The sequence below is a fragment of the Sander vitreus genome, chromosome 8 (genome assembly GCF_031162955.1).
Source record: "Sander vitreus isolate 19-12246 chromosome 8, sanVit1, whole genome shotgun sequence".
Classification (NCBI taxonomy): Eukaryota; Metazoa; Chordata; class Actinopteri; order Perciformes; family Percidae; genus Sander; species Sander vitreus.
In genome coordinates, this window is record NC_135862.1 from 31891776 (window position 1) to 31903559 (window position 11784).

Below are 11784 nucleotides of genomic sequence, written 5' to 3' on the forward strand. Positions count from 1 at the left end.
GCAATAGTTGTAGTCAAAACACAGCAGAGGGCTCAGCCTCTCAGCTGAGACTTTATCGTTTTGACATTTTGGTTAAATGCAGTGACTTGGTTGTTTGACATTTAAGCATCCCTCCTTAGTTTCTTTCCGAATGTGTTTCCTCTTTCTCCATCCCCTCTTCCTAATCTTCCCTGTCCTATCTATCTATTCTATCTATCTTTCTCCAGTCACCTTTCCTCCCCTCTCTGTGTTTTTCTTTTTAAACTTCTCCCCTTTTCTCCCTCCCTACATCTACAGTTTACTCACCCTCTCTTCTCCTTTTCTTTGTACACTTGACACTCATTTGCCCTTCTCCCCACTTCTATCCACTTCTCCCTCGCCTTTTGTCCTGTCACCCCCCATTCATCTCTCTGTCGCTCTCTTTTCCCCTCCATCGATTTGGCTGGTGTTGCTAAGAGACAACAGCAGTGAGTGCCGTTAAGGAAAGAGCAGATGGAGGGGCTTCTTCGCCTGCTTAGTAAAAGAGTTGAAGATTGTAAGGGGAGATTCTCTTCTCTTCTCTTCTCTCTGCACATGGACACTAAGATAATATCAGTGTCTCCATAACATTTCAATGTCAATGTATTTCCTAATAGATGCAGTTAAGGCTGTCTGATAAACTTTAATCTTCCCATCTGATTTTGTGGAGGAGTTGGAAACTGTCTAGGTTGTAGAGGTTAGGCCAACGGTAGTCTTGCTTTGGCAGACCCTCCTCCAAAGCGCGCTGAAGGAGAGTCTGGCTACTCCACGTAGCATTTGTGGATGGGAGGGAAACGCGCTCTGGTTTAGTGGCATTTCTTTAAACCAATCAGAATAGTCATGGGCGGTGCTAAACTGTGCACAGAGCCGCTGCAAAATAGTCGTGCGAGAGAAAACTCAGATTGGACAGATAGTCTAGCTAGCTGTCTCAATTTACCAGGCAGAGATCTGAGCAGCAGTCAACACTAGTCCTCATTAATCCACCGAATTTAAAATTCCAACAAGTGGAACGCGAAGGATGTAGAGTAGGCCAACATTAAATAAGAATGACTAAATAATAAGCACAGAAATAAAAAATACTGAAACTTCTCGTGAAATATCCCAAACTTCAGCAGAAAATATTGTATCCATGTAGGAGAAGCTGGCCTTTAAGGGGGAATATGTTCTATTGTATTCTCGATAACCAGTGAAGACACTTTATAACTGTGCTGATCACATGGATGGAGAAACATGACATAACATTCCTTAACATGTGTTAAATGTGTCCCTACTTTTACCTGCCTGGTTTTAAAAAGCCACATGAATTGAATGTCAGTTTATTAGCAAACGGCTCACTCCTCTTTTCTCTCATCTGATCCCATGTGGACGTGTTTTTAAAGGAGCACAACTACACTTCATCTTCTGAGAAAACCAAGGGGCTTAAATGTAAACCTGGCCTTCTGGTATAATCTAACTGTTTCTGTGAACTGCTTCATCCAGATCGCACGCTCTAAGCTCCACAGGCTAAATATAACTGCGTCCATTTTGTACAGGTGTTTTAGTAACTATGTCTTTTATTTTTATTGTCATTCCTGTGGTGATGAAAGCATAGGCAGTAGTGTAGTCTAATGGGGCATATCATAGTGGGGCGTCTGGGTGTCCTTCCCCAGGGAAGGTTTGAGCATCCACGACTTCATTTCCTGTATTCAGATAGACTTTTATGCACCAATTTACGGTGGAAATACTTTTTATGTAGCTTATGTGAAGAAGAAAAACACAGATGACAATTCAAAATATATCTATAATATGATGGAAATTATGTTGTTGCGTGTCATTGGGCATTTTTAAGTGGGTATATTGAAATCCTGGAGCTTTCTTAGTGGGTATACTGCGTATTCCTGCGTATCACGTAGACTACACCACTGGTTAGGTGCTGCTTACTTCCCTTAAATTGCATCCCTGACTCCTCCACTTGCTTCCCTTCCTCGCGTATTAGTGCGTCCCACCTAGGAAGCATGGGAGAGACGGAGGAAATCATGGGAGGAGAGAGGAAACGAGTAAATGCGTTTTAGAGGGTTGAGACGTCCTTTCCTCTGAAGCGTCATGTGAATTTGTCAGCTGTGTGGGCGGAGTTAGCAACGGCTTTCAGCCGTACGGCTTCCGGGAAGGCTGCTTCCGTGTATCCTCGCTCATAGCTCCTCGGAGATCCCTCCTCGGAGATCCCTCCTCGATGCTCGCTCCTCGGTCCTCGGGGCAGGAATAAGAGCTCTGAGACTGCCTTTAAGATTCAGCCCATGAGTTGCCACACACCATGTGTATTCAATGCATTGAGCACAATGCTCAAACTTCCATTCTGGATTTTTCCTGGCTTTAAAAGAGGCTTAGATGCTGCAGCAGCTACAACACAGAACTGGCTTTGTAATCATGGCCAATACAACAACCAAACCCCTTCTCCTCTAATTTTATGCTTATATAGATACTGTGTTTTGGCGTAGTCTAAAGCAAGAGACACAACAAGCCGATAATCGGCTGTTGGACAGTCTGGCGAGGTCGGTGACTCGAGTCTGTTCGTTGTGCTCCGTGCCGTTGTCCGTCCGAGGGGCCGTCAGCCTTCATTTTGGCCGATTTGACACGTATAATCGGCGGGGCGGGCACTGCCGGCAGTCGGACTCATACAGTCAGGTCCATAAATATTGGGACATCGACACAATTCTAATCTTTTTGGCTCTATACACCACCACAATGGAGTTGAAATGAAACAAACAAGATGTGCTTTAACTGCAGACTTTCAGCTTTAATTTGAGGGTATTTACATCCAAATCAGGTGAACGGTGTAGGAATTACAACAGTTTGTATATGTGCCTCCCACTTTTTAAGGGACCAAAAGTAATGGGACAATTGGCTGCTCAGCTGTTCCATGGCCAGGTATGTGTTATTCCCTCATTATCCCATTTACAAGGAGCAGATAAAAGGTCCAGAGTTCATTTCAAGTGTGCTATTTGCATTTGGAATCTGTTGCTGTCAACTCTCAATATGAGATCCAAAGAGCTGTCACTATCAGTGAAGCAAGCCATCATTAGGCTGAAAAATCTAAACAAACCCATCAGAGAGATAGCAAAAAACATTAGGTGTGGCCAAATCAACTGTTTGGAACATTCTTAAAAAGAAAGAACGCACCGGTGAGCTCAGCAACACCAAAAGACCCGGAAGACCACGGAAAACAACTGTGGTGGATGACCGAAGAATACTTTCCCTGGTGAAGAAAACACCCTTCACAACAGTTGGCCAGATCAAGAACACTCTCCAGGAGGTAGGTGTATGTGTGTCAAAGTCAACAATCAAGAGAAGACTTCACCAGAGTGAATACAGAGGGTTCACTACAAGATGTAAACCATTGGTGAGCCTCAAAAACAGGAAGGCCAGATTAGAGTTTGCCAAACAACATCTAAAAAAGCCTTCACATTTCTGGAACAACATCCTATGGACAGATGAGACAAAGATCAACTTGTACCAGAGTGATGGGAAGAGAAGAGTATGGAGAAGGAAAGGAACTGCTCATGATCCAAAGCATACCACCTCATCAGTGAAGTATGGTGGTGGTAGTGTCATGGCGTGGGCATGTATGGCTGCCAATGGAACTGGTTCTCTTGTATTTATTGATGATGTGACTGCTGACAAAAAGCAGCAGGATGAATTATGAAGTGTTTCGGGCAATATTATCTGCTCATATTCAGCCAAATGCTTCAGAACTCATTGGACGGCACTTCACAGTGCAGATGGACAATGACCCAGCATACTGCGAAAGCAACCAAAGAGTTTTTTTAAGGGAAAGAAGTGGAATGTTATGCAATGGCCAAGTCAATTACCTGACCTGAATCCGATTGAGCATGCATTTCACTTGCTGAAGACAAAACTGAAGGGAAAATGCCCCAAGAACAAGCAGGAACTGAAGACAGTTGCAATAGAGGCCTGGCAGAGCATCACCAGGGATGAAACCCAGCGTCTGGTGATGTCTATGCGTTCCAGACTTCAGGCTGGAATTGATTGCAAAGGATTTGCAACCAAGTATTAAAAAGTGAAAGTTTGATTTATGATTGTTAATCTGTCCCATTACTTTTGGTCCCTTAAAAAGTGGGAGGCACATATACAAACTGTTGTAATTCCTACACCGTTCACCTGATTTGGATGTAAATACCCTCAAATTAAAGCTGAAAGTCTGCAGTTAAAGCACATCTTGTTCGTTTCATTTCAACTCCATTGTGGTGGTGTATAGAGCCAAAAAGATTAGAATTGTGTCGATGTCCCAATATTTATGGACCTGACTGTATGACCCATCTGATTGGTAGAGTGCTAACCCGGAAACGGGGAGCGGAATGAGCGTGACTAGAGTCTCTCAAAATCTGACGAAAATCTTTTAAACTGACCTTTGTTGATCTGAAATGAAGACAGATTCAGCAACTGCACGGCCTATTTCTCGCTTCAAATGTTTTCAGAAACACGTTTCGGTGAACTATTTTAGTACAATATGAGATCGTATTCTGAACAAGCCGCCATGACAGTCTGTCTTTGAATTTCCGGAGAAACCAGTCCCACGTGACGCATTCGTCCAATCAGCTGCCGGTTTTCATTTTTGGGCGACGATACAGATTAGCGCCGCCTGCTGTTATGCAGACGTATTACGTCCCGTCGCTTTGGTGTGTTCCGAGGCACTTTTTTGATCAACTCGGGGAGACTGATCAGTCCAACTGCCTTTTCTGCCGAGGCTCAGCCGTCTGGTCTGTTGTCTGCAGCTTTACATAACACTGCAGACCCATCAACATGCCAGTATTCATTGCTTTAAATCTACTAATTCTGAATTTTAGTTGTGGAGTGAAACCAAAAATCCGATGGAACGCTGTCCTCATGGTGGCCTTGGGTCACTTTATCAACCTCTAACTTCTTTTCTTCTGTCTTCTTTCTAATAATCTCAAAAGTAAAGCTGGAAAGCCATGCAAAACGTGGTTAGCCACACTACTACTGACATCTATTTAGTAATGCTTGTAGCTAAGTGACCAGTATAAAAGGCGGCATCTTTCTGTTCAACTCATACATGTGTTCCTCAAAAGGAATTTGTGATGCTATTTTTTGTTCTGCAGTTAAGATATAATCTAAGAGAACTGTATAAATCGGCAAAATATTTGCACACCGATTTAAAAAAGCTAAATGTAAACAACGGATGTGCCAAGTAAACTTATTTATTATTCTTTTTTTAAAATATTTAACATTTTTAATAACTTCCAAACACACATAGATACAACACATTCACAGCAAGAGTTTGTGCCCATACATACTGCATGTGGGTTGTTTCTGTTTGAGCAGAAAAAAGCAGAAAAAAGAACCTACAAATGAAATGTATGAGAATATAATGAATGAGAATATAATCGTCTCTGTAGTTTATTACATGAAATAAAATGTTCATATTTTGAAGTGACTGATGAATCACAACACATGATTTATCTTCACACTAGATGACATGCAGGTAGAACAGCCACCGTTACAAGGCAACACCGATTTTAATGTATCAATGGCAATAACATTTAAATGGGTCTGTATGGGTGCCTGGATAGCTCACCTGGTGGGGTGCGCGCCAATGTATAGAGGTTTGCTCCTCGATGCAGCGGCCGCTGGTTTGACTCCGGCCTGTGGCCCTTTGCTGCGTGTCTTTCCCCCTCTCTCTCCACCTTTCATGTCTTCAGCTGTCCTGTAAAAATGAAGGCCTAAAATGCCCCAAAAACTATCTTTGGTCTGTATATTAATGTGTCACACCATAAAACACCAAGAAGCGACAATGCCCTTGAGGGTTTGAGGAAGTGACATTTAATGAAAACTGTTCATGTGCTTCAGGCATGTTTTCTGTTATGAATCATTTTACCACAACTGTGTCAAAAGAATGCTGTTCAAAATGTTGTTTGTCACTACAAGATACAAATTTCTCAGAAAAAATCTATCAATATCGTGCATGTAGCCTGGCTCCGCCCTCCTACGTACTTCCGCTCAATTTTCATTTTCCTTCAGTACTCCGTCTGGGTTTCTGGTATATTCTTGGGTTTTCTCCGGCCAAATCGTTACCGGTCCAATCAGCGAACAGAGGGAGTGGCTGAGAACAATGACGTTGAGGTTGTGCGCTAGTTTGAGTTGTAGTTCCGTAATGGCGGCGGAGAAAGATGCGAGCGAAGCCATTCGGTCCGTTGTGGCAACGCTGCCGAATATCCAGAAGTTAAAGCCCGAGCAAGAACAGTCTTTGCTGAGTTTTGTTGGTGGCCATGATGTTGTGGCCCTCCTGCCCACGGGGTTCGGGAAAAGTTTGATTTTCAAGCTCGCTCCGTTAGTGGTGAAGGAGTTGGCTAAGGCGAACGCTAGCGATGCTAAGCCAACGTCATGACCAAACGTTAGTGATTGGTTATGGCAGATCCAATAGTTTTAAACTTCAACAGAGTACCCGCCTTCAAGGAAGTTAACGGACTCTCTGTACAAATGAAATGTACGAGAGTCTGGTAGGACCAGGCCATAACCTCAGAACCAGAATATCTGTTTATCTACTCTAAATTTAAAATTAGCATGTGTGACAAAATAATCTCAACTCAAGGTCCACCAACTAGCTTTCTCAGAGTTTTTAGGTACATCTAAGATTGAAATGAGTGATTTTAGCCCCAACATAAGGTGAGGTTTTTAGCCATGCTAGCGGTGTGGCTCTCAGTCTGTCGGTCTACCATACTGGTGCAGACTAAAATATCTATTCTATCTAACTATTGAATGGCTTGCCATGACATTTTTGGTACAGATATCCATGGTGCCCCCAGAGGAGGATTTGTAAAAACTTTGGTTATCACTTTTGATTGAGCACCATCATCAAGTCAAAATAGTAATCTTTCCAATACTTATTCCATTCCTATCTCAGCCATACTTTGTGTTTCATGCTTATTAGTAAATGTTAGCATGCAAACACGCCAAACTAACATGGTAAACAAGGTTTACCATTTGTAGCAGTCATGGTTAATGAGACAACCGATGTGAGTAACGTTACGGCGGCGCACAAAGAGCAGCAGTTCGTGGTTCTGAACAGCTAAATGGTATCGCTTATTTCTTGGCTAGTTACCCGTCTGGCCTCGTTACTGTTTTGCTGTGCTGTTTTTGTATTGTTCATATTTCTTTTTATATTGTAAACTTAGTACTACTAGCCTTTGTAATTAATAAACTACGTGTTAAATTAGTTGACGACGACGATGATCATTTTCAATTTTGGCCACTAGGTGGGGATCTGACTTCAGTTTTCGGGCACCCTTATTGACAAGTAACCCATGTCTGTAACTCTGATTTTAGGTTGACCTGGCTTTGTTCAAATTTGTGTACTAATTCTCTGCTATGTTTAAATTAATGTTAGGTATTGTATTGTTCAGGCACATGAGTCAATATGAAACCAGCTTTGTTAGCCTGGGAAAACCCTGACGAACTTCCGGTAAATTTGAGATTTGCTCTGCAAGTCCGTCTGGCCAAGAGCCCATTCAAGCCCATTTCCAATTTTTCCAAATCGAGGCACCAATCACAACCGTTGAGGCGGGCTTTACACGATGACGATAGCGCAGCGACGCCAAGCAGCTTTTTGTTTACATTCAACATGACGACCACCGAAGCGCAGCAACCCGTTGATGCCGCTGTCACTGCTACGTCACCCGGATCATTGGTCTGATTGGTTGAAGGACTATCCAATTGCGCCCAGAGGCTTTTGAGCGGCATCCGTTGGTTGACGCCCCTTTGGAAATGAGCTGTGAATGAAGCTTGCCCAGACCCACTCTCAGTTACAACTGAGAAGGGTCTGGTGTCAACCAGGCTACAGCTTTGTGTGTCCGGTGTTCCAAAATGACCTTTTGTGTATCGTTAACAAAGAACAATTTTTATGGTTGTGAAGCTATTTAGAGCAAAGAAACTTTTAATAAACCTTTAATATTCTGAACTTCAATGTGACATAGGGCCCTGGCTATTATTTGTATTACTTTGTTTGATTCTTTATTGCCACGTGTGGTCCCATGGTCCTATTGAAGGGCCAGGGTCCAGGACCACGGTTCGCCACTGCTAAACATTATACATGCTAAACTTTGCATTGCCATTGTGAGCATGTCAGCATTCAAGAGCAGCTTTAAAGTTGCTAGGCTAGCATGTTATTTTTTTTAATGAATTAACCAGTCCCTCCAGGATTTCGCGATGTTGCGATCGCGCCAATTCACGCGAATTCAACCAATCACCGCGCAATTTTGACCAATCACCGCAATTTTTCCGCAAATTTGACCAATAACCTGAAGTTTTCCGCGACTCAACCGATCCCAGCAGTCCCACGTGCCGTCAGTATGTGACTCTGAGAGCCAATGACCAAGCGGGAGTGAGAACGGTCACGGGTTGATCATTTCCTTGTTTCTGATGACGAAGACGAGACGTGTGTGACTGACTCGAACATCTCACATTTACCAACAAAACGTACAGCGAAAGACCGTGCAAAACATTTCAGACCGTCCTGCCAACCTGTATACATTTTAACATTAATGTACGCTGTAACGTTTTTTCTCTCTTAAGTCGCTGAAAGCGGCTGCTGTTTCAATCCTGTCGGCTCTCTGCAGTGGGTGGGGCTGCTCAGTTCCCCCCGCGACTGACGCGAGCACACACACGCAAACGCACACAATCACACACGGTGGATGCAGGAAAAACTGGAGATGAGACAACGCGATGACCTAAATTGAGGACAGCTACGCTCGTTATTGTAAGTTCAATGATAAGTTAAAGTCCAACTTTATCAAACTGAATGTGTGTCCCAGACCAGGATAAATAATTAACTAACAATGTTGAGATCAACAAGCCACTGACACATATGTTCAGATTTGATTCATTCAATAAATTATAATTTGTCTTAAATCCACCAGCCATTTTCATATTCTAACCAACATTTGCAGCATCCTGAGCCTTTTTGGTAAGGTTACTAGGAAATCTCAGCCCAGAGTAGTTTTATTCTCCCCAAAACAAGTTTCGTTTTAAAGAACTATAAAAAAAAAAATCGCAACTTGTTTTGCAACTTTCACGGTCTCCCACAACTTCATTGCAGCAAACATACAAAAGACATCGCAACTTTTATCGCAACTTTTTACAAAAGCTCCCGCGAAATCGGGCATTTTGGGCCGCAACAATCTCAAAAAAAGGCTGCGAAATCCTGGAGGGACTGATTAACCCACTGCCTGTATGTAGACAATCTAATAAACTACTAAACTCAAGTAGACCCTGCAAATCAGTTATACGCCCAGAGGGGCAAGGCTCAAGCCTAGCATCCACCAAAGTCATCAGCTGACAGACTAAGCACAGAGCCAAGAGGTTGCTAATAGGGTTCTTGCCTTTTAAACCATGTCTTTACACACACGCGCACACACACACACACACACACACACACACACACACACACACACACACACACACACACACACACACACACACACACACACACAGCTGCTGCTGTTATGTGCTGTGTATGGTAAAAAATCTTTTTGGTATCTTCAATTTGATGGTTACTATTGCAGAATGAATACTGGCAAGATATGATAAGGCTATTAGAAAATATAAACCAACTAACCAGCTGCTACCAAAAATGTACTAGCGTTCAGCTGGTGGCATGCAGTTCATTACCTACCCTTACTCTGATTGGTGTGTTTACTGTCACCAACAAGGCATCCTAAAACAAACGATCTGAGGTGAAATTCTGTGGGCGGTCATCCGCAAGAAAAGTTCATGCTTTGTACAACAATTTTGTTAGGAGGTTAGGAGTTTAAAAATTAGAAACCGATCTTAAACTTCAAAGCTTTCTGGGGGCACTGTGTGTGTGTGTGTGTGTGTGTGTGTGTGTGTGTGTGCAAATATGGCTGTGGCAGCAAAATTGAGCGCTTAATGAGCTAAAGAAATTTGATGTGCATCCAGTTTAAACACTGCCTAGAGGTAAAAGGCCTCCAGTGAAGTTAAGGTTATGGGCTTTCATGATAGACTTGATACCAAAAGACACCAGGCTGATTTTACATTGTGGTGGGTATTATGCGAAACCCCTCCAGCTTGTGACACCACACGCAGTAGCACCGGGGGAAAAAAATGAATAGGACATGACACGCTGCGCATGGTGGAAATAAAAGTATTTTTTTCCTCCACATATGCACACACAAGCATGCACATGGACAAACCCACTCATAATCCTATCATTTTAAACTACTTACAGTTACTGTATTTTATTCTCTCTCTACACATGTGCACACCGTCTGTCCTATTATTGTAAACTACTGAACTTTCTCCCACACATTTAATTCCTTTATTCACACGGGTATTTGAATAAACGCTAAAAACCACTCAGTGTAAAACCCAAGAAAGCCTTGAACTTTATAGTTGACTGTACTATTATTTATATGAATTACTGGAAATCAATTCAGTCGGACGGTTGTTTGTGTTAATCTTCATATGTCTGCCACATCTTTGATGGTTATCTGGTATTGTCGTTTATCTCTTATTGTTTCTCCAATAGAAATCATAGCATCCAGCAGGTCAAACCATCAGATTAGATAACACAGGCAATGGCACACCATTTATATCCACTCTATTTGGTTAGTTACTAATCAATGGCTTCTGTTACTGCTGATAAACACAATCACCAATGCATGACAGAGATATGTTGTACCACTTTGTGCCCACGGAGCGGAAAAGAGGAAAACACCATTTAAATAAAATCATTGTCAAAATTGAACTGAAGAGGCAGGTTAACTGAATGAATAATGCTTTGTTTTAATTCAATAAAACACATCGTGCCCTCTCTAACACAGCTCTTCAATGGAATTATCTAGCAAATAAAACTCAACCAAGTACCTGTCCAGACAACACATTTCCAGTATTGCCTTTATTAACTTAAAGGAGACACATCATGCAAGTTTTCAAGTTCATACTTGTATTTTGGGTTTCTAATAGAACACTATGTAACTTTTCCCGCTTCGGTCCCTGTTAGAATAATTTACATTATCAAAGGATAAACGGAACTTCTGAATCTGAAACTATTATATCAAAGTTTGTTGACTTGCAAGTAGGGTCAGTTTACAGCACTCGCAGCATAAGTACAGAAAGTGACTAACGTAAGCCTCAAACAGTAGCTTATTTATGTGTGAAATACAATCCTGACAGAATTTGATGTCGTCAATTGTCTATCTTGTCAGTTTAGATGTTGTCTCCTCTATCTGGCCAGACTCGATGGCGTCCCCTTTATCTTTTACATTGTGCAAGTTTGCCAGATCGGGTCGCCTCGGATCTGTAGTTTGAATGAACTGGACAATGTAATGGACAACTCCGCTTCCAACCTGTAGGGGGACAGAAGAGGGAAAAGTTACATAGTGTTGCTTTAATGTTAAAAAAAAAAAAATAAAATAAAAATAAAAACATTTTTTCTCCTACTGTCTGTCTGAATATACCTGTTTCCACCCTCTGTCTAAAACGCTCCTTTTTAGCGCCAGTCTCTTTAAGCCCCCCTCTCGTGAAGCCCACTCTGCTCCTTTGCAAACGTATAGTTCTCAAGCCGTAAACACAAAGTGCAACTGAGGCATGGAGATCCCATGTTTTTTTTTATCAAGCCAGTCCACAAAAAACTGACTTGGTTGTCTTATTTGACAGGTTGTGGGTTGGCACTCCAGATACCCAAAGACCAAAAGCACCAGTAAATACAATTTAAAATTCACTCAGTTTACGCAGCTGCCCCTCAAGACCAAACACTCA